This window comes from Ammospiza caudacuta, chromosome 7 (genome assembly GCF_027887145.1).
Source record: "Ammospiza caudacuta isolate bAmmCau1 chromosome 7, bAmmCau1.pri, whole genome shotgun sequence".
Classification (NCBI taxonomy): domain Eukaryota; kingdom Metazoa; phylum Chordata; class Aves; order Passeriformes; family Passerellidae; genus Ammospiza; species Ammospiza caudacuta.
This window is the reverse complement of record NC_080599.1, coordinates 7,446,326-7,472,479: the sequence shown is the minus strand read 5'-3', so window position 1 is coordinate 7,472,479 and position 26,154 is coordinate 7,446,326. Positions and strand designations below refer to the sequence as shown.

Genomic DNA, 26,154 nt, shown 5'->3' with positions numbered 1-26,154 from the left:
GTGAACCAAGGAATGTATCACAAGGGGTCTGTGACCAGGCAAGGGGAACGGGGAACGGTTTCTTAGAGACTAGGCAAGGGGAACGGGAAAACTGTTTCTTGGAGACTTTGTTATGAATCGCATGTATAAGAGGGAAGCACCCATACGTGAATTTGGGGGCTCGGATTTTGGGACATGAGTCCCCCAGTTCCCTGGGCCCTTAATAAAGCACCCACAAAACTTATCTGAGTTTTGTGTCATTTATCAATCGGGCAACACCTGGAGCTGTGTGTATAGGAGGAAAGTTGAGAAACTACTGTGAAGGTCTGTAAAAAGGTTTGAGTAGAAGCGAGATAGGGCAAGGATAAATAAATAATGAGAACTGACCAGAGCAAAGAGGTTCCTAAATTAGCCCCTTTTGGGAGGGGCTCACTGGGAGAAGGCTGCCAGTAGGAGCAGATCAGAAAATAAAAAAATTTATAATACTTCATTGCTGTTAGTACTGTTTTAAAATAGGAGGATAAATGGGATAGAGTTTTTTGTATGCTGAAATGTCTTTTTGTTTTAAGAAATCACCCGGAATGGCAAAGAGACTGTGAGATCAGACCACCCTCTGGTCTTGGCCCTTGAAAAAGGAAAGCAAGGCAAAGAGAAAGCAAATCAAACATGTTGTTCAGCATGCAGCATAAGATAGCAACATATTAAATCAGGCAAGGATTATCATGCTGAAATGCAAAGCAATCACCGTTCGCAAAATGAGTACATATGATTTGCTAAAGGCTCCTTCCAAGGTAAGGGAGGAAGGGTAAAGATGACCTCCCCAAAAGGGAAGAATTTTTGTCGACACAAGGGTCATATACTCAGTTTTAATAAAGCTTTAGTACCTGTGGAGAATGTTTATGTTGTAGTGTGGGGAATGAACAACTGGCCAGTCTGAAAAGGCAAAACAACCACAAGGCAAGCACACATCTTGACCCTGCCTCCTCTTGGAATTTCCATGTGAATACTGCTGGAATCCAGGAGTTGGTAGCTGTGTGTGCTTCTCTGTATCTTTTTTGTCTTTCTTGCTTTCTATGTCTTTTTCTTCAGTTTTTGTGCTCCTGCAAATTTTGATTAACAATAAATTGAACAGACTTAGAGTTTGTGAGGTTGAAGGTTGTGAGGGCCAAGTCAGCACTTTGAGAAGTGTTTTTTGTTGACTGTCTGTCATCGTTTGACATGAGAAGAATTTTAAAAAGTAATACAAAACTTTTTGTGTAACTGACAATCTATTAAACCACTAAGATACTGAACACACCTCTGTGAAACACAAATGTTAAAGATGAAAAAGCCCTGGAACCTCCTCTTTCTTTTCCAGTCAACAAAGAAGCAGCGAGCCCCAGCCTCCATTTCAACCAAACCAAACCAAACCAAACCAAACCAAACCAAACCAAGCAACCCTGCCATGGGCTGAGCCCCTTCCCTCCTCCCCAGGCTGCCCCGCTCCCCATCAGCTCCACTCTAACCAAACCAAACCCCAACAACTACCAAACAGGAAAACAAAAGAGGCTACAAAACCCCGACCAGAACAAAGCCAGGCACAGCTATTAAAATCTTACTACCAAGTCCCCTCCCCCCAAAACAACTAAAACACAAACCCCTACAACCTACAACCTGTAAAAAATAACCCAACAACTAAAATTAAACACAAAAAACCCCCAAAACTATCAGTAAAACCAATTCTAACACAACCCAACCACAATTTCCACCAGAAGTTACTGGCAGGTCAGGTGTTAACCCTTTCTATACTTCAATCCTCTCTCAAGTAAAAGGAAAAGATAAAACAAGCATTTCAAAAAGCAACATAAAATCATGAAAGTCAATAGAGGAGAAATGAACTCCCCCCAAAAAAAAAACCAAAGAAAAAATACCTTAATCTTACAACTAAAATCCTCTTATAAACTATAAGGAAAAAAATCTTTTTCATTATAACACATAAAACAATTAAGATATAAAAAAAATTGAAATTAATATAATACAAAAACCTCCATACTGAAATAAACAAATGTTAAAATAACTGTAATTTCATCAGAAGTTCATACAGAAATTAAAATGTAATCCAGTACCGCCAAGAGGATATTTCTATTCCCAGAGATAAAAAAAAATTAAAATTATATAAAAAAAAATTTTACCTTTAAAGAATTAATCTTTAAAACAATACCCCATAAGTCAACATGGCTCATGAACTAGCTGTAAAAAAGCTTCTGGCAATAAAAACAACTTCACAATGTTTTGTTAGCCCAATTATCCCATCGTAAAAACACCAAACAATATTAACAGTAGTAGCAACTTTAATTGAATAGTTAAAATAAAAAAAAATAAAATTGGATACAATATAATTTTATTAAAATATGGGGTAATTTGGTTCCAATAATAGCGCATAAGCAAAAGATAACCGCGGAGTACGGAGGGCAGGGTTTTGGGACCCTTGCCACATCACGTACAAGCTTGCCAAGTGAAAATCACCCCTTATATGCCATGTGTCAATGCCATCTCCTCCTATTTTCGGTTCGTCATATCTCTATCTCTGCCTTCATTACCACCTTTATCACGCATGCGCCGCCACTTGGTTTGGTGGTTGCACAAGTCTTTGGGGGTCGTCACTGATGAAGGCCCTTCAGTCTTCTTCATTGTCCTTTAATTCACCTTTGGGTTACACATGCGCACCAAGCCAGTACAATGTAAGCCAAGACAAACATATCACTGCATCTACATATCAAGGCGATAAATCCCTTATAATGAGCATTTTCTGGGATCCAACCAGATTTTGCTTCCTTTCTGCTCATTTTTAGCAACTGTATCTTCAGCTTCTTTCCTCCTGTCCTTGTGAACATCTGCTGGGAGAGGGGGGTTGTGGGGCCCCTCCTCTCCCCTCTTCTGTCGACGGAAGGAGACCAGGACATCAATTAGATCATCACAGGCCCAATTTTATTGATCAGTACGGCGGGTTAAATACAGTTAATAATGAGCTTCATACATATTGCAAAAGTTGAGCTCAGGATTGGTCAGTTACATATCAGCACCTACGCCTACTTCTGCATTCCTATGGTTCTACTTTTGATACTTTCTACATATTCTCAGGATATATTCAGGAATAATCTCTACTCCCTTTCCTCATGTTGCAGCAAGGTCACTGCTGACCTTTCCTTTCAGCTTGCTGACTGCTGACTTTCCTCCTTCAGCTTAACCAGCGGCATTATGTCAGTATGGCCTTTCTCAGCTAACCAATTATTAATAATACTCTCCACATTTCCCCCGTTTTCTTCTTGTGCAAGGAGATTAGTTTCCCATGTTTTTGCTATTGTATGACTGACCATGTTTTGAATACAGTTAAAGATACAAGGCAAAATAAGCAAAAACAGTAAGATTACACCCAGAAGTCCTATAGCATAGATCACAAGGTTCCTCAGCCACGGTCCAAGTCCTAAGCCTTTAAGCCATTCGTCAATTCCTAAACCATCTTCTTCCTTAAGTTTGTGAAGTCCCTATTGTAATTCTTTTATCTTAGTGTGAATGGACACCGAATGATCAGACAGATTCATGCAACACATTCCCTCAAACTCTTCACATCCATGCCCTTGTGCTAAGAGCAAAAAATCTACAGCAGCTCTATTTTGCAAAACAGCATGGTTAATACTTTGCAAATCTGCGGTTAGCATGTCTAGAATTTGTGATGTCTTGTTCAGCTCATCCTTGGCCCAGCATCCTAACTGTTTTGCTAAATTCATGGCTTTATTGGCAGATCCTCCTGGCAAGATAGTTGAAACCACCACCTGTTTGAATGTGCCCCAAAACTGTGGATCTCCTATCTTGCTGCAGTCTAAGTCATGTATGCTACGTTTTTTCCTGTTTGAAATTTGACTCAGATGCATTAGCAAGGACACATTAGGGTGAAACAGTGACAATTTTCCCAAAAAACAGGGTCCACCCTGTGGTTTAGCTGGTATACCATTCCACACCCTGTCTCCACAAATCAAGAATATTCCTGTGGGTAATTTCATTGGTGCTGTGATATTTGTGCCGTTACATTGACTGTAATGCTGTGGAGAGAATTCACTCACATTCAGGGATGAATCTAGGGTGGCCCATGTTTCTTTAGGTTGGTTTAAATTCTGAGCAGCCCAAAAGTTTGAAGCAAAACCATCCGCCAGCTGTAGTGTTAGACATACTGGCGTTTGTACTTCCAAAAAAATCCATTCCTCAGGAGGAGAATGCAAAGAGGTGTTAAGTGATTGGATTAGTAAGCATTGACGATAGCCATCACTCTGACCTGCAGTATACCCTTGTACTGGCAATGTGATGTTTGACATGTTAGACATACATAAGGTTTGATTGTTTATCAAACTGCAAAATTCTCCAGGAGACCACACCGGAAGTCCCACCAGGCATGTTCGAAATGGGTTAGTGACTCCTCCAAGACTAAGACAAAGTGATGATTGGTTAGTTTGATTAGCAAGTGTCACCCATAAATTTTCTCTTGGTTGACTAAAGTGTGTTATTCCTACTGCTTCACTTGCTACAGCATTGAGCAGTATACCAAGAACAAACCTCATTTTTCTTTCTGCTTGCTTTGTTTTTCCTTTCTTCGTAGTCTTTTCCCTGGTTTGCTAGATTGTCTATTGTAAGGTTGAGTCAATTTTTGAATACACTGATCTAATTCCAAATCAGCATCCTTGCTTACAGGTATAGCATGAGGTAAGTTTGAAGGCAAATCAGCTTTACAGTGAGCTACTATGATGCGTGAGGCTTTATTAATTTCAAATATTCTAAGTATTTCCTGCAACTTCCACCTAAGATATGCTATAACCACTTGTTCTGCACTCTCAAAAAGCTGTAATCCTGTCCGTCCTGGCAGGCCAGTACTTTGTTCAAGAGCTCTAACCCAGATAAAATTTCGAATCCACTTTCCAAAAAAAGGTGCACACCATAAATAGTCTATTGACCTCTGTGAATACCAATAAACCTGATTACAATCTGCACAATGCAAAGCTATCCATGCATAGCACTTATCAACATCCCTTTTACAAACATAACAAGGAAGTGAATGTAAGTAAGGACCAGTATAAAAGTCTGTTTCTTCAACCCAATGCAATCAATTCAATGGTGGTGATTGCAAAGCCTCTTCAGCTTTTTTACTATATGAGGCTGATAGTTCAAGCTCTTTCTTTAATACGAGGCGTATCTTATTTCGTAATCCTAGTTCTTGTTCATTATCTTCTTCAACAACTATATCCTCCCGAGGGTCCCACAACTGTAAAATTGTCCTAATCATAGAAAATTAATTAGCAATCACTGATATCCTTATTTAGATAAGGTCGTTCTCTTTCTTGCCTTCTTTTTCTTACCTGTCTTCAATCTTGCTGCTCCTAATTTTACTGGTCCTGCCACTTGCAAACTCAATTTTTGCAACTTGTCAATGCAGCAATCTAATGCTCTATTAGGATTCCCCTTGAAGGGTCCTACAATTGAATGCTGTGTTAAAGGCACTAATTTCCTACACCTTATAGAAACTATATGTAATTTACTTTGAACCTTAATTCTATTCACAATACATTGTACCTCCCATCGATAATAAGCAAGAATTTTCTGTTCAGGAGACTCATAAAGATTTAAAGCTATATATGCATTTTGCCCTGTTTGTTTCCTCAATTCATCTTGCAAGCTTTTACCCCACTTGTGCTCGTGCTTAAAAGTGTGACACCACAAATCCCATAATAATGATTGTTCTATCCAAAAAGTTCTTTCACAACCCCCACAACGTAGAGCTATCCAGGCAGCACAATGTGGATCGTGACAGTCAAGGCAATGTTCTTTCGCTGGATTTGTTAAGCGAAAAGTTGATAATGAGTCAATAAAACCAATCAACTCCTGGGCTGTCCGATAGTGATGTGTCAGTTCTCTGTCCACCACTTCCGAGTACGCCTTCAATTGTAACAGTAGCAGTCGTAGGACTAGAAGCAGTTTCTTCCCCAGTCGCTCCTTGTCCTCCTCTGTGAGGTGGTCCACTAGAGGCTGCATCAAAAACAGGTTTAGTCCACTTAGCAGGCACCCACAAGGGCCCTGTAGGTGAGGAAATACAAAGATACCCCCGACCCCAATATAATACTTTTGCAGGTTTTTCCCATAATCCTGTACTCGGGTTCTTATACTTAACCCAGACCTCTGTTTCCTTAGTATTTTCCTGACCTGACCTCGGATGATGTTTAATTGCTGGAGGGGTATTGTCTTCCCCAAAATACATAAATGATTAATCACATACAAAACCTTAGCCAAACATGCTTGTGTTTGATGATGGAAATAGAGGCCAATGTTGTGGCCACGCTTCTGGAGAAATGATGCTGGTATCTGCTCCTGTATCTAATAATCCATAAAGGGTTATGCTTTGATGCCCATAGGTAATTTCAACATTTTGCTTTGGTCTATTTTGTAAATCCACAGTCAAAAGTGTAACACCAGTAGAGCCAAAACCTTTTTCATCCCGTGTTTGCCCAGTAAATGATTGTATTCCCGATGTCATTTGTGATAGCCACACCAATTGTGCGATGCGTTGTCCTTTTGTTATTTTAATCTGAGGATAAAGGGTGTAAACCATGATTTGTATTTCTCCTGTATAGTCTGCATCAATAACACCAGTCAAAACAAATAATCCCAACATGGTTTTGGAGGAACGTCCTAGTAATATTGCTCCACATGTTTGTCCATTTAATATAAGAGGACCTTTTACTCCAGTTGGTATCCTCTCAGGCCGGTTCGTCATTAGCGTGACATGTACTGCTGCTGATAAGTCTAAACCGAGGCTCCCTGCTGTTGCGGGTTGCAGACAGGAGGTAGCAGCGATGTTACGGCAGCAGCTGGTGTCTCTGATGTCACGGCGGCAACTTGTATCTGTCCCTCATTGCCTCATCGGTAACACTTGATGAATGGTCTTGAAACTCCTTGTGTGAATGCCAGTGAGCCGCTTCGGAGAGGAGCAAGAGCAGCTAACACCTGACTCTGAGTAGACTCTGCTTGCTTTTGTAACCCTAATCCTAATTCCTTTAAGGCTTCTGCTATAAATGCCTGTGAAGCTGTTGGCATTAATGCCATTCGCTCTAATGCTTCCTCAATAGTCCAATTTGCCCCTAAAGTAGCTAACACTCTTTGTGTTGCTGGATTGCTATTTTGCAAAGCACACTGCTTCAATAGCGCCCTGCAACACCAGCCCGATCTATAGCAGTAGCTGTTCTATCGATAAAATTTCCAAATGATTCTTCTCTACCCTGTTTAATACCCATATAAGCCGGTAACCCTCCTGGCTCTTTAACCATATCTATTGCAGCACGCACTAACCGCATAGACTCTCTAAGTTTATCTGCTCCCGATATCATCTGTGCCTCTGTACGCAAAGATGCCCCTAAGCCCATCAGCTCCTCTACTGTTACTCCATGCAATGGGTCTCCCTGGGCTCGTTGTACAGCAACCGACTCATTAACCAGAGCTTGCCAATGTGCATTAAACAATAACTGCTGATGCTGAGTGAATATCAACCAAACTATTCCTCTTAAATCATTAGGGCATAAAACCTGAGTATTAAAAAGATAATCTAGCATTTGCCTAACAGGTTCACTTTTTACTCCAAACTGACTAACCGTAGAACGTAGCTGAGTTAGCAGCTTCCAATCTAAGGGAGTATATTCCGCTATATTATGCGTAAGGTTCCCCTGTGCATCATACTGTGGTGTGTATGTGACTGGACATGCAAGACTAGAAGCTATTTCCACCGCCTCACCATCCCCCATTTGCATTACTTCTTTCGCCAAAGCAGCCCAAGCTTCCGTCCTCTGTTTAGCCATCTCCCCGCATGGATCACGGTGTGCTCCTGGGATGGGATCTGACTCTTTAAGGGTGCTATGCTGCTGGCGCTTCGGTGCAGACACCGAGTTTTCGCACGGGGAAGGCAGTGGAGCAGAGGCTGGCTCGCGTGGGGGAAGCGGCCCCCCCACTGGAGCCGGCTCGCGTGGGGGAAGTGGCCCCCCCGCTGGAGCTGTAACCGGAGCTGGCTCACTCGGGGCAAGCGGCGGAGGCAAAGCTGGTTTGTTCTTACTTCCACCATCCGACTCGCCCTCCCCCTCTGACAGAAAGGGTGCAGACGGTTCCACTGTGCCTATAGGAAAATCCTCCACACCACTTTGCTGAGGACCCTTAGGCATAAGTATCTTAGTTACAGAAGGTGCCAGGGGATCATCCTCACGACCATACCCTATATTCCTCTTATGAGCTTCTGTCGCCCTTTCTGCTGCCTTTCTCTCAGAGACCTGCTGAAGTAATGTGTTATACACCACCCGCCATAACTTCCCGAATTTCTTTGCTGACTTATCATCGTCTAACACTGTATCCCACAGTATTTCCCCAAACTACTTCCACTCTGCTAGCTCATGAACTGTATGCGGATTAGCAAAGATGCCTTTAGCATGGCCATAGGCTAATAACCCTGGTAATTCCTTTTTTAAATCTATCCCTTTTATTCCTCGCCGTTCTAAATACGCGGCGAATAAATCGTATGCCGCTTGCCTATCCATACCTATTAGTCAGCACGCGCTGTTGCAGCTCTTCAGGCTCCTGCGACACATATTGGCTTGATTCACCGTTGTAAACCTCAAGGGTGCTTCAAATTCCGGCACCGTCCCGGTTGCAAGGAACCAAACCCAACTTCCTCGACCGTGGCGTAATCCCCTTTTTCTTTTAATCCGAGAAAAAAGGACAGAGATTCGGCGATGCCCACATTCTCCACCATTTGTCGACGGAAGGAGACCCAGACATCAATTAGATCATCACAGGCCCAATTTTACTGATCAGTACAGCAGGTTAAATACAGTTCATAATGAGCTTCATACATATTGCAAAAGTTGAGCTCAGGATTGGTCAGTTACATATCAGCAACTACGCCTACTTCTGCATTCTTATGGTTCTACTTTTGATACTTTCTACATATTCTCAGGAAGAATCTCTCTTCCCTATCCTCATGTTGCGGCAAGGGCATTCTGTCCTTGCCTGTCATTGGTCACCGACTGCTGAATTCTCCTTTCAGCTTACTGACTGCTGACTTCCCTCTCTCAGCTTAACCAGCGGCATTATGTCAGTATGGCCTTTCTCAGCTAATCAACTGTTGATAAATCTCTCCACAGGTAGGGTCAAGATGTGTGCTTGCCGTATGGTCAGTCTTCAATACCACTTGGTCTTCCTGGGCCCTTCCTCCAGGTGGGCCTTGGGCTCATTTGGTCCCTCAGAAGCTGGGCTGGGGGCTGCAGAGGTGGCTGTGGATCATTGCCTGAGCTGTGCCAGGGACTGGCAGACACTGCTGGGCTGGGATAGAGGCTCTGGGGGGATTGAGGTTCCAGGGCAGGGCAAGGCTGGACCTGCCCCTTCCTCCCTCACACATGAAATGTTTTGAGCCAGAAATCTCCTCCAGTCTGTCACAACAGGCAATATTGGAGGTTGAACCCCAGTTCTGGCCATGGGCGCCTGAAAGAGAACGGCAGTTCTTTTCCATAGGAAGGAAAGCACAGAGCCCCAGTGTTTGGAAAGCTGGTGAGAGCCTCACAAGGCCAAGGCCAGCCAGACTTGTCAGCAATGGTAGATTTTGTCTGGGAGCAGTCTTTGGATATAGGGAATTTTGGAGGTGACAACACAATCTCAGCCATGGACACCTGGAGAAGCAGAACAGTCCTTTGCCATAGGAAGGAAAGCGCAGAGATTTCCCCAATGTTTTGGGGACAGATGGGATGTGACCCTTGTGAAACCACTGCAGCCAGATTTGTACTGGCAATATTCCTATGGGAACAATTCCTGGATATAAGGAAATTCGGAGGAGAAATCCCAAATCTGACCATGGGTTCCTGGAGGAGAGGGAGAGTTCTTTTCCATAGGAAGGAAAGCATGGAGTCCCTGTGCTTCAGCAGCAGATGAGAAGAGATCCTCAACATGCCAGGGTCAGCTGGACCAGTCAGGTGGCCCCTGGGAGGCCAAACCAACCAGACCTGTCCTTTGTTCCTTTGGTTTTATGGGGCCCCACACTGTCACAATGGTGCCTTGGATCTATGAGGCCTCACAGTGCCATAATGGTTACCTGTTTCTATGGTGTCCAGAAGTGTCACAATGGTCCCTTGATTACAAGAAGACCTGCAGTGTCACAATGGTCCCACTGATTCTATCAGCCCTTGCAGTGTCACAATGGTCTCCGTGGTTCCCCAGGTCCCACAATGTTATGTGACTCTTCTTTTCCATGAGCCTTGCAATGTCACAATGGACCTTCGGACCCTGGGAGTTTGCAGTGTCACAATGGTCTCTTTGGTTCCACCGTGTCACAATGGACCACTGGTGACAGGAGGCCACTCTGTGTCACCCTGGAGCTTTGGTTCCATGCAGCCCTGCAGTGTCACAATGAACCCTTGGTTCAATGGAGTTCCACAATGTCACCATGGCCTCGAGGTTCCGTGAAGCCCTGCAGTGTCACAATGGTCTCCTTTGGTGGCCCAGTGTCACAGTGGACCACTGATTACACGAGGCCCTGCAATGTCACAATGGACCTTTGGTTCCATGCAGCCCTGCAGTGTCACAAAGGACGTTTGGTTTCACAAGGCCCCAGAGTATCACAATGGAGCTCTTGGTTTATGGGGACCCCCAGGGTCACAATGGTCTCACTGCTTCCATGAGGCCCTGCAGTGTCACAATGCTTTGCTTATTCCATGGGGCCTCATAGTGTCACAATGATCTCCATGATTTCATGAGTCCCCTCAGTGTCACAATGGCCCCTGGGTTCCATGAGGCCGTGAAGTGTCTTAATGCTGTCTCCATGTTTCCATGAGCCCCTGTAATATCACATTGGACCTTGGCTCCACGGAGTCTCGCAGTGTCCCAATGGCCCCTTGGTTCCATGAAACCCCAAAGTGTCACAATGGTCTCAACAGTTCCATGAGGCCCTGTGGTGTCACAATGGACCCTTGGTTTCATGGGATCCCTCAGTGTCACAATGATCCCTACATTCCATGGAGCCACAGTGTCAGTACGGTCCCCTTGATTCCGTGAGGCCCAGCAGTATCACAGTGCCCTCCATGATTCCATTACACCCCACAGTGTCACACTGGTCCCTTGGTGTCACAGGACCCCACAGTGTCACAATGGTCCCTTGGTCTCACAAGGCCCCACAGTGTCACACTTGTCCCTTCGTCTCACAGGGTCCCACAGTGTCACAATGGTCCCTTGGTTCCATGGGCCCTGTGCTGCTGCATTCCCCCCTCCCCTTCTCAGGCCGCCCTGCCAGCTGAGAAATGCTCCTTGAGCCTCGGCCTTGGCCAACAGCCCCTGGGCTCAGCTCCTCTGCAGCTCATCACAAACACTGTCTGCTCCAGGCACTGCTGCTGCCCAACCAGCTTCTGGTTCCTCTAGGAGCAGCCCTGGGAGCTGTTTCTGCTCCCTCAGGGGCACAACATCTCTGTTCTCACACTGCCAAAGGAAGCTGTTGGTGCCAAGTGCGGCCAGGATGAACCATTGCTGGGACTGAAGCGCCTCTCTTGGGGCCCTGCAAACAGCGCTCCAAAGGGAGCCCTTGGAGCTCTCCTGGGCCAGCCACTCCCTCTGAGTGGGGCCTCTCCCAGCTGGGAACTCTCCCGTTTGCTGCACTCGGGGATCCTGAACAACAACGGAGCCTGGGCCGATCCCCCCACTCCTCCAGGCTCAACCCTTCACCTCTGGGGAGATGCCAAAGCATCCACAGTGAGCATTGCCTGCCCTCAGGGGAATTGCTCACAGGTGCCTTGCACTGACTCTTTGCGTCTGTGTGCACACAGGAGTGCCTGTGCTGGGGAAATGTGGCAGAAATGCTGCTCTGTGAGGGGTTGGAGTGCCTTGGATAGCTGAGTCAGTCAGGCCTGTAAGTGAAGTTAAATCACAAGGTCTAAGCTAAGTTAAATGCTGCTAAGAGTTGTTCTATTGCTAAGTTGTTAAGTCTTAGTTATTAGCTAAGTTAAATGTTTTTAAGTGTTATTACTCTGTTAAATTGCCAAGTCATAGGTTTTAAGTTAGGTCAAATACTGTAAGGTGCTGTTCTTTTGCTAAATTGTGAAGTTGAAGGTATCAGTTAAGGTTAAGTCCTGTTAAGTTTGAGCCCTGTTAAGCTTTTGGGTCATATTCCTTTTATCCTTGCCCCCACTGTTCTTGTGTCACACACAGATACAGGGACAGTTCTCTATACATTTCTGGTTTTATTGCCTGGATTTGGTTTGGTTTTGTTGTTGCTTTGTTTCCTTGGTGTGCCTGAAATGTCCCCTCAGGAGCAGAGTGAGTCTTGCCAAGGAACTTTGTGCTTCTGTCCCTTAATATTAAATCTGTTTTTTGCTGCTCTCTTGTTGGGGATATTTTCAGCGCTCTCAAGGCCTCGTTCATAACAGGGTGAAGGAGCCCTGGCCCAGGCTCTGGCCCTGGGGGACACGGGGACGCTGCCGGGGGTTCCCTGTCCCCCTGTGCCACTCCCAGGGCCCCGGCCCCCCATCCCCGTGTCAGGCTCTGGGGTCGATCTCGTGGAACATCCTCTGGGGGAGGCTGCGGGGCCGGGGGCGAGGGGAACCCGGGGGGACAGGGGACCCCGCTGTGCACGAGCAGGGTTGGACTGCTGTGGGGGAACTGTGAGGGGGGCCAGGGAAGAGTGACCTCCCCACTGACCTCACACAGTCCCTGTGGTGTCACACTGACCCCTTGGATATCATGCAGCCAATGTCATAGAACCACCTGTGATGTCACACAGCTTCCTGGGATGTCACATAGCTATCTCTGTGATATCATATTACCCCTGTGACATCACAACGCCCACCTTGATGTCACATGGACATCTCTGTGATGTCACACTGCCCCTGTGATGTCACAAAGCCTCCAGAGATGACACAAAGCCCATGTGATGTCACAGAGCCAACTCTATGATGTCACCCTGTGATGTCATACAACAGTGCTGTAATGTCATAGAAGACTGCTATGTCACAAAGTTACCCTGTGATGTCACAGTCTGTTCTGTGATGTCACAGCCTGCCCTATGATGTTACACAGCCACCTGGTGATGCTACAACCCATTCTCTGATGCCACAGAGCCACACTCTATGATGGCAGAGTCTGCTGTATGGCATTACACCCTCCTCTGTGACATCACAGCCAGCTCTGTGATCTCACAGAACACTCAATAACTCAGTTACATTGAAACACTGAAATTTCTTGTATTTGAAGAGATTTCTGTCAGGGACACAACTGAGAAAGTGTCCCCAAGTTCCAGTCAGAACAGAACACTGGAGGCAGTGATGGCAGGTGGAGACAAGCAAGGCAAAGGTGTCTCTGGTGCTGAGCAAACCTGGATGTGTTTGAGGAATTCAAAGGGCCAAGGCCTGAGCCCCAGCCCCTGGCCAGGCAGATCCTGTCCCTCCCTCCTTGCTCAGGGCTCTTCCCAGGATGGGCACTGGCATGTGGGCATGTGCAATGGCAAGGGCAGGAGCATGGGGCGGCCCCTGCCAGGCTGCTGAGCAGGGACAAGGAGGCAATGAGGCCCCAGGCCTGCAAGGGTCACTTGCCCCCTCGTGGCCTCAGGCCCAGGGCCAGCAGCCACGGCCAAAGTGCTGCCCATGTTGGCTCTGGCAGGGCTGTCTTGCAGCTGCTGCCCATCCCTGTGCCCTGTGCAGCCCAGGCTGTCCCACCGTGTCCCTGCCCTGCGCCTCTGTCCCTGCAGGCTGTCGGCATCCCCCGGCTGCCCCACCTGGCTGGGCCCTTCCTTTGCTGACAGCTCTGCCTCCTGCCTGCCTCTGCCTGCCCACACAAAGCATTGGGCTGCTCCAGGATCTTTCTGGGGACATGCTGTACCAAAGCCCTGCCCTGCCAGGGAAATTCCTTTCTCCTGGTGCCAGTCTGGGCCTCCGCAGCTGCCCTTCCCATTAATTCTTTGTCTCTCTGGCTGTTTTCCACTATGCCAACAGGATCCACCATCCCTGAAATTGCTCTTTAAACACTCTCCTGGCTCTGCTCCACTGTCCTCAGTCTCCACCCCACTGAGCACAGAGCTCCTTTGTCCCTATACAGTGCTCATGTTCCCAAGGCCTCCAACCCCTCCTTGGGACATTCCTGGGCCCTCTCCAAGGTGTTTCCAAATGAAAACATTCAGCTCATTGTCTAAGAAAATCACCAGAGGACAGGGCCAGCCTGACCTGTCTGTCCTGGCTACTTTTGTCTGTGAGCAATCCTTGGATATACAGAATTTGGGAGGCCAAATTTTAGCTTTGGCCATGGTCCCTGGACAAGAAGGCTGGTTCTTTTCCGTAGGATGAAGGAACAGAGCCACAGTGCTTTGGGACAGATGAGTGGTGATCACCAGAGGGCAAGGCCAGCCAAAGGTAGCAGGCTTTTTTTCTGGGAGGTACCCTTGCATATAGGAAATTTTTAAGGGTGTCTTCCGATTTTGACAATGGGCATCTGAAAAGACAGAAAGTTCTTTTCCATAGCAAGGAAAGCACAGAGCCCCAGTGCTCCAGGAGCTGATGAGAGGCAGCCCTTGACATTCCAAGATCAGCCAGACCTGTCAGGTGGCCTCTGGGAGGCCAAGCCAGCCAGACCTGTTCCATGTTCCCTGGGTTCAATGGGGCCCCACGGTGTCCCAATGGTCCCTTGCTTCCATGAGGCCCTGAGGTGTCATAATGCCCCCTTAGTGACACGAGACCCTGAAGGGTCACAATGGTCTCCATGGTTCCATCAGGTCCCACAGAGTCATAACGGTCTCTGGGTCCATAAAGCCCCTCTGTGTCACCATGGCCCCTTGGTTCCATGGGCTCCAGTGGTGCCACAATGATCTCCTTGGTTCCATGGGCTCCAGTAGTGCCACAATGATCCCCTTGGTTCCATGGGCTCCAGTGGTGCCACAATGATCCCCTTGGTTCCATGGGCTCCAGTGGGGCCACAGTGACCCCATTTGTTCCATGAGGTCCCCACAGTGTCCCAGTGATCTCCATGGGAAAGAGAGAACCCTGCCCCAGTGTTGCAGGGGCAGCCACCAGAGGCCAAGGCCAGCCAGACTTGATGGTACTGGCAGATTTTGCCTGGAAGCAACCCTTGGATATGCAGAATTTTAGAGGTGGAATCCCAATTTCAGACATGGACACCTGGAGGAGAAGGATGGTTCTTTTCCATAGGAAGGAAAGCACCAAACACTGGTGTTTGAGTGGCAGATGAAAGGCAGACATCAGAGGCCTAGGCCAGCCAGACCTCTCTGTCCTGGTAGCTTTTGTCTGAAGGAAACCCTGGGATCTAGGGAATTTGGGAGGTGGAATCCCATTTTCAGCCATTTCTACATACATAAGAAGGATGGTTCTTTTCCTTGGAAGGAAAGCTCCAAGCCCCAGTATTTGGAAAGCAGAGGAGAGGCAACCCCCAAGAGGGCAAGGGCAGCCAGACCTGGCTGTCCTGGCAGCTTCCTCTTGGGAGCAATTCTTAGATGTACAAAGTTTTGGAGGTGGAATCCCAGTTTTGGCTATGGGCACCTGGTCAAGATGGATTGTTTTTTTCTATAGGAAAGAAAAGCACAAAGTCCGAGTGTTTTGGAAGAAGATGAGAGGTGGCCACCCTGAGGCCAAGCCAGCCAGACCTATCTCTACTGGCACCTTTTGTCTAGGGGCTATCCTTGGACATAGGGACTTTTGGAGGTGGAATCTCAATTTTGGCTGTGGGCACCTGGACAGAAAAAAGAGTTCTTTTCATAAGGAAGGAAAGCACTAAGCCCCAGTGTTTCAGAGGCAGATGAGTGCCAAGGCCAGCCAGGCTTGTCAGTCCTGGCACCTTTTGTCTGGGAGCTATCCTTGGATATAGGAAATTCTGGGGGCAGATGCCCAATTTTGGCCATGGGTGCCTCGTCGAGATGGATGTTTTTTCCCATAAGAAAGAAAAACACATGGTCCCAGTGTTTGAAAGGCAGATGAGAGGTGGCCCCTGGTTAGCCAAGGCAGCAAGATCTGTCTGTCCTGGCAGATTTCATCTGAGAACAATCTTTGCATAGAAGGCAATTTGGAGAAGGAATCCCAGTTTTGGCAATGGCCTGGAGGAGAAGGACAGTTCTTTCCCATAGGAAGGAAAACCCAGAGCCCCAATGCTCCAGGGGCAGATGAGAAGCCCTCAACATGCCAAGGTCAGCTGGACCTGTCAGGTGGTCCCCAGGAGGCCCAGCCAGCCAGACCTACTCCATGTTCCCTTGGTTCCATGGGACCCACAGTGTCACAATGGTCTCCTTGGTTCCATAAGGCCCTGGAGTGTCACAATGTTCCCCTTGCTTCTGTAGTGTCACAATGGCTCCGTGCTTCCATGAGGCCTTGCAATGTCTCAACGGCTTCCTGGTTCCACAAAGCCCTGATGTGTCACCATGGCCCCTCAGCTCCATGCGCCCCCGCTGTGTCACAGTGGCTCCTCTGTGACACTATAGGCTCCACAAGGTCACCATGGACCCTTGGTTTCTTGGGGTCCCCGAGTTTCACAATGGTCTCTTTGATTCCATGAGGCACCACAGTGTCACCATGGCCCCTTGGTTCCATGAGGTTCTGTAGTGTCACCATGGTGTCCTTTGACCTTCATTGTCACAACGGACCATGGTTCCATGAGTTTCCATAGCGTTAGAGCTGGAATGAGAGATGCGGGATGCCAGGTGCAGTTTATTGTGTCTAAGATGCTACAGCAGTCCAGGGTCGTGGGTGACAGAGCCTATGCCTGCAGCTGTCAGCTCCAGCTTCAGACAAGCCTGAAAACCCTTTAGTTTAGGTTACAAATGCATTATATGCTTTCCTTGCTGAGCATCCTAATACAGAAGAACCAGTCTATACCTTAACTTTTACCTATAGCCTATCAGAACTATTATGATTACCATATTCATATTACTATTCTTCAATCATTAAAGCTACTACGTTACAGTTAAGCTTGTTTAGATTAACAAGCTAGAAGTGGGTTTTCAGTTTTCTTGCAGTGGAAAATTCTGAGACCTTTTTTCTACTCGGCAGTCTTGTTTGCCAGTGGTATCTTTTGCTTGGTAAAAACATCTTGTTTGACATGGGTTTATCCTTTGCTCTAAGCCATAAAAACCCCTTCTAAGTAAGATACCCTTCGCCTTAGCTATCCAGTAAGACTGGCTCAGCAATTCTTTTCTTCTATATCAAAAGTTGCTTTAATTTATATTCCTTGTTCAGATTTTACATTCAAAAATCTTTCTGCCGAGCATACATATCTGTGAGACATTCTTGCGTAACTTTTATTCTTCCCAACAGAGCCCCATTGCCAGGGGTGGTTGCCATGGGCACGAGCTCAGAGCTGTAGCCACGGTCCGTTGCCTCGTGCTGGAGAGCAGAGAAATGATGAACATCTCCAGTCTATGTTTGGGGCAGGGAGAGTTCTGCATAGGTAGGGTGGTCCCTGCCCCACCCCAGCCACTGCAGACTCTGGCCCAGCCCCAAAGCCCCATGGCACCCTGAAAAGCCCACCTGGGAGAGGGACAAGAGCAGGTCAGGCTGTGACACGAGTGTGACACTGACACGTCACATGGCCCCGGAGCTCACAGCAGCTGAGATCCAAGACTGACTGTGGATCTCTCTCTCCTCTCTCTCTTCAGCTGACTTCCTCTTCTCAAAATCTGGTTAACTTGCAATTGGACAGGGTAGAGTTTGCTAAGTCAGTGCTTTATGAAGTGCTTTACTGTAATTCAATGCTGTTTAAGATTTCCCAAGTACCTCATTCTTGGAAGTTTGCAACTAAAAATTTGTTCTCCACCCTCCTGAGCAGTTTGTTGTTTTCTCCCCTTGGCATCTGTCCTGCAGGCTGTGCCCCTTGTGCGTGCTGCTCCTCTGCCCTAGCCGGCTGCACTTGCCCATCTTGCTGTGCCCCAGCATTTCTCACCCAACGTTTCTGTGCCCTCCCTGGGCTCCCTGCACCCAGCGCTGCCGGCTCCTGGCACACAGAGCCAGGGCAGGAGCCCACCCTGCCAAGGGGCTCTGGGGCAGGGCGGGGGCTGCGATGGCTTCTGAGCTCAGCAGCTGCTCCTGGCATGGTTCCATGGGGACCGAGCACAGCAACGCTGCTGAGCATTGTCCCTGCTGAGGGTCTCACACAGCCGGGGCACATTCCCTGCCTGCAGGATTGCTGAGCATTGTCCCTGCTGAGGATCACACACTGCTGGGCCACATTCCCTGCCTGCAGGATTGCTGAGCATTGTCCCTGCTGAGGGTCTCACACAGCCGGGGCACATTCCCTGCCTGCAGGATTGCTGAGCATTGTCCCTGCTGAGGATCACACACTGCTGGGGCACATTGCCTGCCTGCATGTCACAGACATCTTTTCATTAAAATCCTTTCATTAGGATTTTTCCTGCTGAAGCTGAGAAGTTTCAGCAACAAATGTAAACAATGGTTATCTGCTGCTGTGGAATGCAACAAGTGGATCCATGATTGGTCTCCTGTGGATGTTTGGATGTACTGAATACTCACGGCAGAGCTGGCTCTTGCTCTCTGCCGAGACACGGATCTTTGTTATCATTCTTTTCTATTCTTTGCTTAGGAGCTTCTGAGGAAACTTTTCCTTTTCTTTTCTTTTTAGTATAGTTATAATGTAATATATATATATATCATAAAATAATGCATCAAGCCTTCTGATCATGGAGTTAACATTCTCTTCTCTCTCTCATCCTGAAAACCCCTGTGACCACGGTCACGGCTGCAGGATTCGTGCCCGACCCAAGTACTGCACTGATGACTCCAGCATTGCTTTCCAACAAAAACAGGGGAAGGCAAACTGTGTGCAGTTCATGGTATTTTACAGTGTCTAAAACTCGCTAAGTCATTAAACCTTAAAGGTGAGATCCATTTGGAATTAATGAAACGGAGAAGTAGTGCAAGATGGAAAAGGGGAGCATAGAAATAAATTGAGGGAAACATTTCAGATGGTTTCTTTCCATTTTCATTTCATTTCTGGAATGCTGGTTTAGTTTTTCGGTAATCTTCTCCGTAATCCTGTCTGTTCTTTTCAAAAATCTTTCCTGGAGAATGAGGTTGAGCTCCCGTTACAAGATGTGTCACCACCTGCAGCTTCTCTTGGCTTTCCGCACTGTGCATGCAGCAGGACTCTTGCAGCAAAGCAGGACAAAGGTTTGGAGAACTTGACATCTTGTCCTTTCTTTTCCTGGTGGACTGGGGAGTTGTGCTGTGGGTAAGGTTTTCATTGTTACTGTTCCAGGCTAAGAAAACAGGAGGTGGTACCAGGAATTGTTAGGGAATACAAACCTGGCTGAATGCAGAGAAAGAATCTCCAGAGCCTGCAGCCACAAGTGGAGAGTTGTGTGATGATCGTTCCAACCTGTCAACAGAAATCTTGAAAATTATCTGGAATGGGAAAATGCTCTAACAGAGGGAGTTTGTTTCTGAGTTCAGTGTAGATGATTCCACATCTGGTGCCTTGGTGCATAAATCAAGAGCACAATCAGTTCATGAGAAGCACCAGAAGAAGCTGAACCTCCCAGAGCAGCCAACTGAAAGACTCTGAAAAGGAAAACTGCAGAGAATGATTTGGTGAACCTTGCCTGGAAGAAAAGTGATCTTTATCTAATAACTACTAATCCATTCCCTCGTCTTTGTCTTCCTTAACAAGGCCATTTGCATCCCAGATTCTCCATGAAGTGCGAAGCCTGAGCTTGTGGAAGTGCCTGAAAGATGCCCTGTACCTCTGCAGGGACACTCAGGCTGGAACAGGAGCCCAAGCCATGTCTGGGGAAGCCTCCTCCACACTGGAATTTGTGCCGTGCTGGGAGAGGAGGAGGAGGGGGAGAAGGCTGGCGCTGTGTGGCAGGAGCAGGAGGTTTGGGCCGCAGGACATTCCGTCTGTGCCGCTGCCCCGCAATGGGCGGCCGTGCCTGGGGCTCTGGGCCTGGCCCCGCGTGCGCTGAGCTCCCTGGGCTGGACTCAGGTTCCCGCTGGGACTGGGCAGAGCCTGGGCTCAAACTGGGGGCAGCAGCAGTGCAAAACGCCTCTGGGCATCTGTGTTTCCTGCTGCTGGGAAGGAGCAATGAAGCAAGTCAAGAAGTTCTGGTTTCTGTTTCTCCTGGTGAATTTTTTAATTTAATTCCACACTGTGGAGGCAATTTCTGTGGTGGCCTCTGTCAGTTTTTTCTATTTCAACAGCTTCAGCAACAGGGCTTTGTTTGAACTCTGCAAATGGCCTGTGTGGCTTTAATTCCCCTCGCCTTAGTGCTCAGGGGCTGGTGGGCATTCCAGTATCTGCTGATCTTTATGACTGCCACAATAATACTGACTTCACTGTCATGAAAGCACCATGGATAGCACCAACTGAAAGAGACATTTGCAGTTTTATGGATAAAATTCAAGTGGCAAGCACAAGAGGGCCAAGAGCAACCATGATCCCCAATTCCAAAGGCAAAGGCAGCAGCAGCCTCCTGCTGTAACCTCAGGGTGAGTCAAACAGTGCTGTAAACAGCTCTGGAACCCGATCCTGTCTTCCTCTGAGGGCTGGCTCAGGGCAGCACAGTCAGGCCCTGAGCAGTCAGGGCTGTGTGTGGGTGCTGGTTGCTCTGCTCCAGAACTGAGCTGGAAAAAGCCCTTGGGAGCCGAGGCAGGAGCAGGCGGGAAGGGGCCTGGTCTGCTGCTGCTCCTGGCTGGGAGCCCCGGCTGGGCCGGGCCGGCGCCCCCTGCGCTGCGGCTGCTGCTGCTGCCAGAGCCGGGCGGGACTCGGGGACAGGGAACGGACACGGGGGGACAGCAAAGGCCTGGTGGCTGCAGGGATGGTGGCGCTCGGGCCAGCACCAGCACAGAGCTTCAGCCCGCAGTTAACCCCAAGGGAAACACTGTGGAAAGGCTCCATTTCAGCTGTTCTGCTCTCGTGGCTGTGAAATGACTGAAATGAAAGGAGAACAAGCAGGGCCCGACCCCTCCTCCTTTGGGAGGAGCCCCAGGCCTGGGGCTGTGAGGGGCCGTGAGGGGCTGTGAGCGGCTGGGAGGAGATCTGGGATGGGCCATGATGGGCTGTGAGGAGCTGTGGGAGGCTGTCAGGGACTGTGATGGGCCATGATGGAACTGTGAGGTGTCATGAGGGGCCAGGAGGAGTTTTGAGGGGCCATGAAGGGCTGTTGGGGGACCTTGAGGGGGAGACGGTCTCTGAGAGGCTGTGGGAGGCCAGGCACGTCATGGAACAAAGGATCCATTATGACACTGTGGAGACAAGGAGAATGTTGTTGGCTGTACAAAAGCTCATGGAACCAAAAGGCCATTGTGACATTCCGGGGCCTCATGGAACCATGGAGACCATTACGACACTTCAGGTCCCAATGGAACCAAGGGGCCGTTGTGATACTGCAGGGCCTCATTTAACTAAGGTGGTCATTGTAACACAGCTGGGCCTCATGGAATCAAGGGGATCGTAGTGGGGCTCTATGAGACCACAGGGACATTCTGACTCTCTGGAACCAAGGAGACCACTGTGACACTACAGAGCTCGGTGGAACCAGGAACTCATGTAACAGTGAGAAGCCCAATGGAATCAAGAGGCCATTCCATACTTCAGGGCTTCATGGAGCCAAGGTGCCCTTGTGACACTCCTGGGCCTCACGGAATCCTGGAGACCATTATGGCACTTTGAGGCCTTCTTGAGTCAAGGTGCTCTGCAGGGCCTTGTGGAACCAAGGAACTCTTTGTGACCCAGCAGGGCCTCATAAAAGCAATGAGACTGTTCTGGCACTCTGAGTCCCCATGGCACCAAGGGGCCAGTGTGACACCACAGGGTCTCATAGAACCAAAGCAATTGTGACACTGCAAGATTTCATGGAAGCAAGAGGCCAGTGTGCCACAGCCATGCCTGTTGGAACCAACAGTTCATTGTGATCCTGGGGAGCCCAACAGAACCAAGGGGCCATTGTGGCACTCTGCACAGTGCCCTGGAACCAAGGAAACTATTTTGACACTGCAAGGCCTCATGGAAGCAAGGGGCCATTGTGCCAATGGGGACCCAAAGAGACCATTGTGACATCACTGGACTTGGGGAAACAAAGATCTGTTGTGATACTACGGGGCCTCATGGAACCAAGGGGCAATTGGGATGCTGCAGGGCCCCAAGGATCCAAGAACATGGAAAAGTTCTGGTTGGCTTGGCCTGACTGGTCCAGCTGACCTTGGCATGTTGAGGGTTGGTTCTCATCTGACCCTAAAACCCTGAACTTCTGTGCTTTCCTTCCTGTGGGAAAGAACTCTTCCACTCCTCCAGGGGTTCATGGCTGAAATTGGGATTCCACCTCCAAATTCAGTTATATCGAAGGATGATTCCTGTATGAAGCCTGCCAGAACAGACAGCTCTGGATGGCTTTGGCATCTTGGCGGCCACCTCTTATCTGCCTTCAAAACACTGGGGGGCTGTGCTTTTTTTTCCATGGAAAAATCATCTTTCAAGTACAGGTGTTCATAGCCAAAATTGGGAATCTGCCTCCAAAATTCCTTATATCCAAGGACAGCTCCCAGACAAAAGCTGCCAGGACTGTCTAGGTTTCCTTGGCTTCCTGAGGGCCAGCTAGCTCTTATCTGCCTTTGAAACTCTGGGGCTCTGTACTTTCCTTCCTATTGAAATGAACTGTCATTCTTCTCCAGGTGCTCATGGACAAAACTGGAATTTGGCCTCCCAAGATCTATCTACCCAAGGACTGCTCCCAGACAAAAGTTGCCAAGACAAACAGGTCTGGCTGGCCTTGGCCTCCTTGGGTCTGCCTCTAATCAGCCTTTGAAACACTGGGGCTCTGCCCTTTCCTTCCTGTGGAGAACTGCCATTCTGTTCCAAGCAATCATGGCTTAAATGGAATTCCACCTCCAAAACTCCACAAATATCCAAGGGTTGTTTTCAGACAAAAGCTGTAAGGAAAGACAGGTCTGGCTGGCCTTGGCCTCTGGTGACTGCCTCTGATCTGCCTTCAAAACCCTGGGGCTCTGTGGGTTCCTTCCTGTAGAAAAGAACAGTGCCTCTTGTCCAGGTGCCCATGGCCTCTAGCACATGAGCACTGTATAGGGCTAAAGGAGCTCTGTGCTCAGTGGGGTGGAAACTGAGGACAGCAGAGGAGAGCCCTGGGAGGGACTGAAGGGTGCTTTCAGAGTTGGTGAATAATTCTGACAAAGTAGAGAACAGCCTGAATAGAAAAAATCAATGCCAAGGGTGGCTGGGGAGGCCCAGATTGGGAACAAGGAGAAAGGAATTTCCCTCCCAGGGCAGGGCTGTGGTGCAGCACATCTGCAGCAGGAGCCTGAAGCAGCCCAATGCTTTGTGTGGAGAGGCAGAGGCAGGCAGGAGGCAGAGCTGGGTGCAAAGAAAGGGCCCAGCCAGGTGGGGCAGCCGGGGGATGCCGCCAGCCTGAAGGGACAGAGGCGCAGGGCAGGGACACCGTGGGACAGCCTGGGCTGCACAGGGCACAGGGATGGGCAGCAGCTGCAAGACAGCCCTGCCAGAGCCAACTTGGGCAACACTTTGGCCATGGCTGCTGGGACTGGGCCTGAGGCCATGAGGGGACAAGTGACCCTTACGGGCCTGGGGCCTCATTGTCTCCTTGTCCCTGCTCAGCAGCCTGGCAGGGGCTGCCCCATGCTCCTGCCCTTGCTATTGCACAGCCCCACATGCCAGTGCCCATCCTGGGAAGAGACCTGAGCAAGGAGGGAGGGACAGGATCTGCCTGGCCAGGGGCTAGGGCTCAGGCCTGGGCCCTTTGCATCCCTAAAACACATCCAGGTGATGTGTGCTCAGCACCAGAGACACCTTTGCCTTGTTTGTCCCCAGCTGTGATCACTGCCTCCAGTGTTCTGCACTAACTGGAACTTGGGGACACTTTCTCAGTCGTGTTCCTCAGTGGGAACCATTAAATCTTCAAGATGTTTAAGAGTTTCAATTTAATTTTGAGTTCTTGAGAAGTTTTTGAGCACTCTCTCAGGGACTGAGTCTGATGTAAACAACACCAAAGTCCCAAGAGGTTCACTAAAGTCCTTGGGCTGTGTCTGTGCTGCTGAGCTTTAAAGGAACAACTCTTCCCAGCACCAGCTCCTCTCCCAGCCCAGCAGGGCTGAGGGCTCTGCCTGCAGGCACTGAGGGGACAGGAGCCAGGCAGAGACAGGCTGAAGGCAATCAGGATTGGGAAGACATTGAGCTGAGACTTCACCTGGGGAAACATTTTCACAGCCCTGTGCATGGTGAGTGTGTGGGTGCAGGGCAATGTCCCCTGTGCTCCTGGAGGGATCTCCTGAAGCCAGCACACCCCACAGCCTGGGGGATGTGTCAGGAGGACTCTCCCAGTTTCTCTGTGGCACAGGAGGAGGAGGAGGAGGATGTGCTGCAGAGCCGGGCTGCCCTGGGCACCATCAGAGGGACAGGGCAGGACGGCTCCTGCTGCCAAGGACGGCTGCAGGGGGTGAAGCTGGGGCTGCAGCCAGGGCTGCCCAGGGCTGTCCTGCAGAGTAGCTCCTGCAGCCCTCAGGGCTCTTGGCCAGCCCAGGGCATGTGCCACCTGCCAGGGGCAGCTCTCAGCCTGCCTGGCAGCTCCCCATGGATGCTGCAGGGAAGAAGTTGGAGGTGGAAGGAGCCACCCCCATCAGGGCAGATTCTTCCTGCTCTGGAGATGGTGCTGTATGGCCCGGGCTGTTCTCAGCTTTCTCCTAAAGGGAAGGGAAAGGGGCTGTCAGCTTTGGCTGTGTCACTTAGACTCCTGCACTGTCACCCTGGGCATCAGCAGATGGGCCTCAGCTCTCCCTCAGAAAGTGCCTCCTCAGCCTCCTCTCCCTATAGACAGCAGCAGCAGCTCCTTGGCTTGCAGCATCCCTGTTTGTCTGGCCTGCCCTTAAGGCCCTGCTGCCAGGGAGATGCCCCTGGGCGGTGCCCTGTGCTGGGAGGGGTCTGCAGGGCAGAGCTGAGCCCCCAGAGCTGGGCTGGGCTCTGGCAGCACTGGCAGGGACAAGGCTTGGATAGAGAGAAACAACTCCCAGTAGGCACAAATCGAGGCAGCAGAGAGCCAGACCAACCCTTGGCATCCCTCCCTGTCCAGCTGTGTAGGGAAAGAGAGAAGGGCTTAGATAAATTGACTTTTAAACTGGAGTCTTTAAAAACTCGACTTAATTTTCCAAGCTCAGTTTAAGTTGGATCACCCTGAACTAGAGGGAGGTGGAATCGGCAAAGTGCACCTGTGTGGGGACCAGCAGGTCTGACTGCAATGGGGCAGAGGGAGCCCTGTTTTCCCTGTGGGCTTCCCCAGGGTTCAGGCTGAGAGCAGTGCTTAAGATGAATCAGTAAATCAGGAGCATAAACCCAAGCTCAAGAATAAACATATTGAGTGAAGTTTCCCCACAGGTAGAGAAGTAGTTTTGAGGGAATTCCTAAAATAACCCTATAGGGTTGATTCCAAGAGCTTGGTCTCAGCTTTTCAATGTCTTGTTTCTACAGTCCACAATGCCCAGAGTTAGGAATGTCCAACAGCAGCTCCATCAGGCACTTCCTCCTGCTGGCATTGGCAGACACGCGGCAGCTGCAGCTCCTGCACTTCTGCCTCTTGCTGGGCATCTCCCTGGCTGCCCTCCTGGGCAACGGCCTCATCATCAGCGCTGTAGCCTGCGGCCACCACCTGCACATGCCCATGTTCTTCTTCCTGCTCAACCTGGCCCTCAGTGATCTGGGCATGATCTGCACCACTGTCCCCAAAGCCATGCACAATTCCCTCTGGGACACCAGGAACATCTCCTACACTGGATGTGCTGCTCAGCTCTTTTTCTTTACATTCTTCATTGGAGCAGAGTTTTATCTGCTGACCATCATGTGCTACGACCGCTACGTGTCCATCTGCAAACCCCTGCACTACGGGACCCTCGTGGGCAGCAGAGCTTGTGTCCACATGGCAGCAGCTGCCTGGGCCAGTGCCTTTCTCTATTCTCTGCTGCACACAGCCAATACATTTGCCCTGCCCCTGTGCCGTGGCAATGCCCTGGGCCAGTTCTTCTGTGAAATCCCACAGATCCTGAAGCTTTCCTGCTACAAATCCTACCTCAGGGAACTTGGGCTTCTTGTGCTAAGTGCTCTTCTATTCTTTGCTTG

General features: G+C 49.1%; 1 pseudogene; it reads right to left on the bottom strand.

Annotated features, from left to right (window-relative positions):
- Positions 1 to 26,154, bottom strand: part of LOC131559613 (zinc finger protein 850-like) — a 331,042-nt pseudogene that overhangs the window by 17,081 nt on the left and 287,807 nt on the right.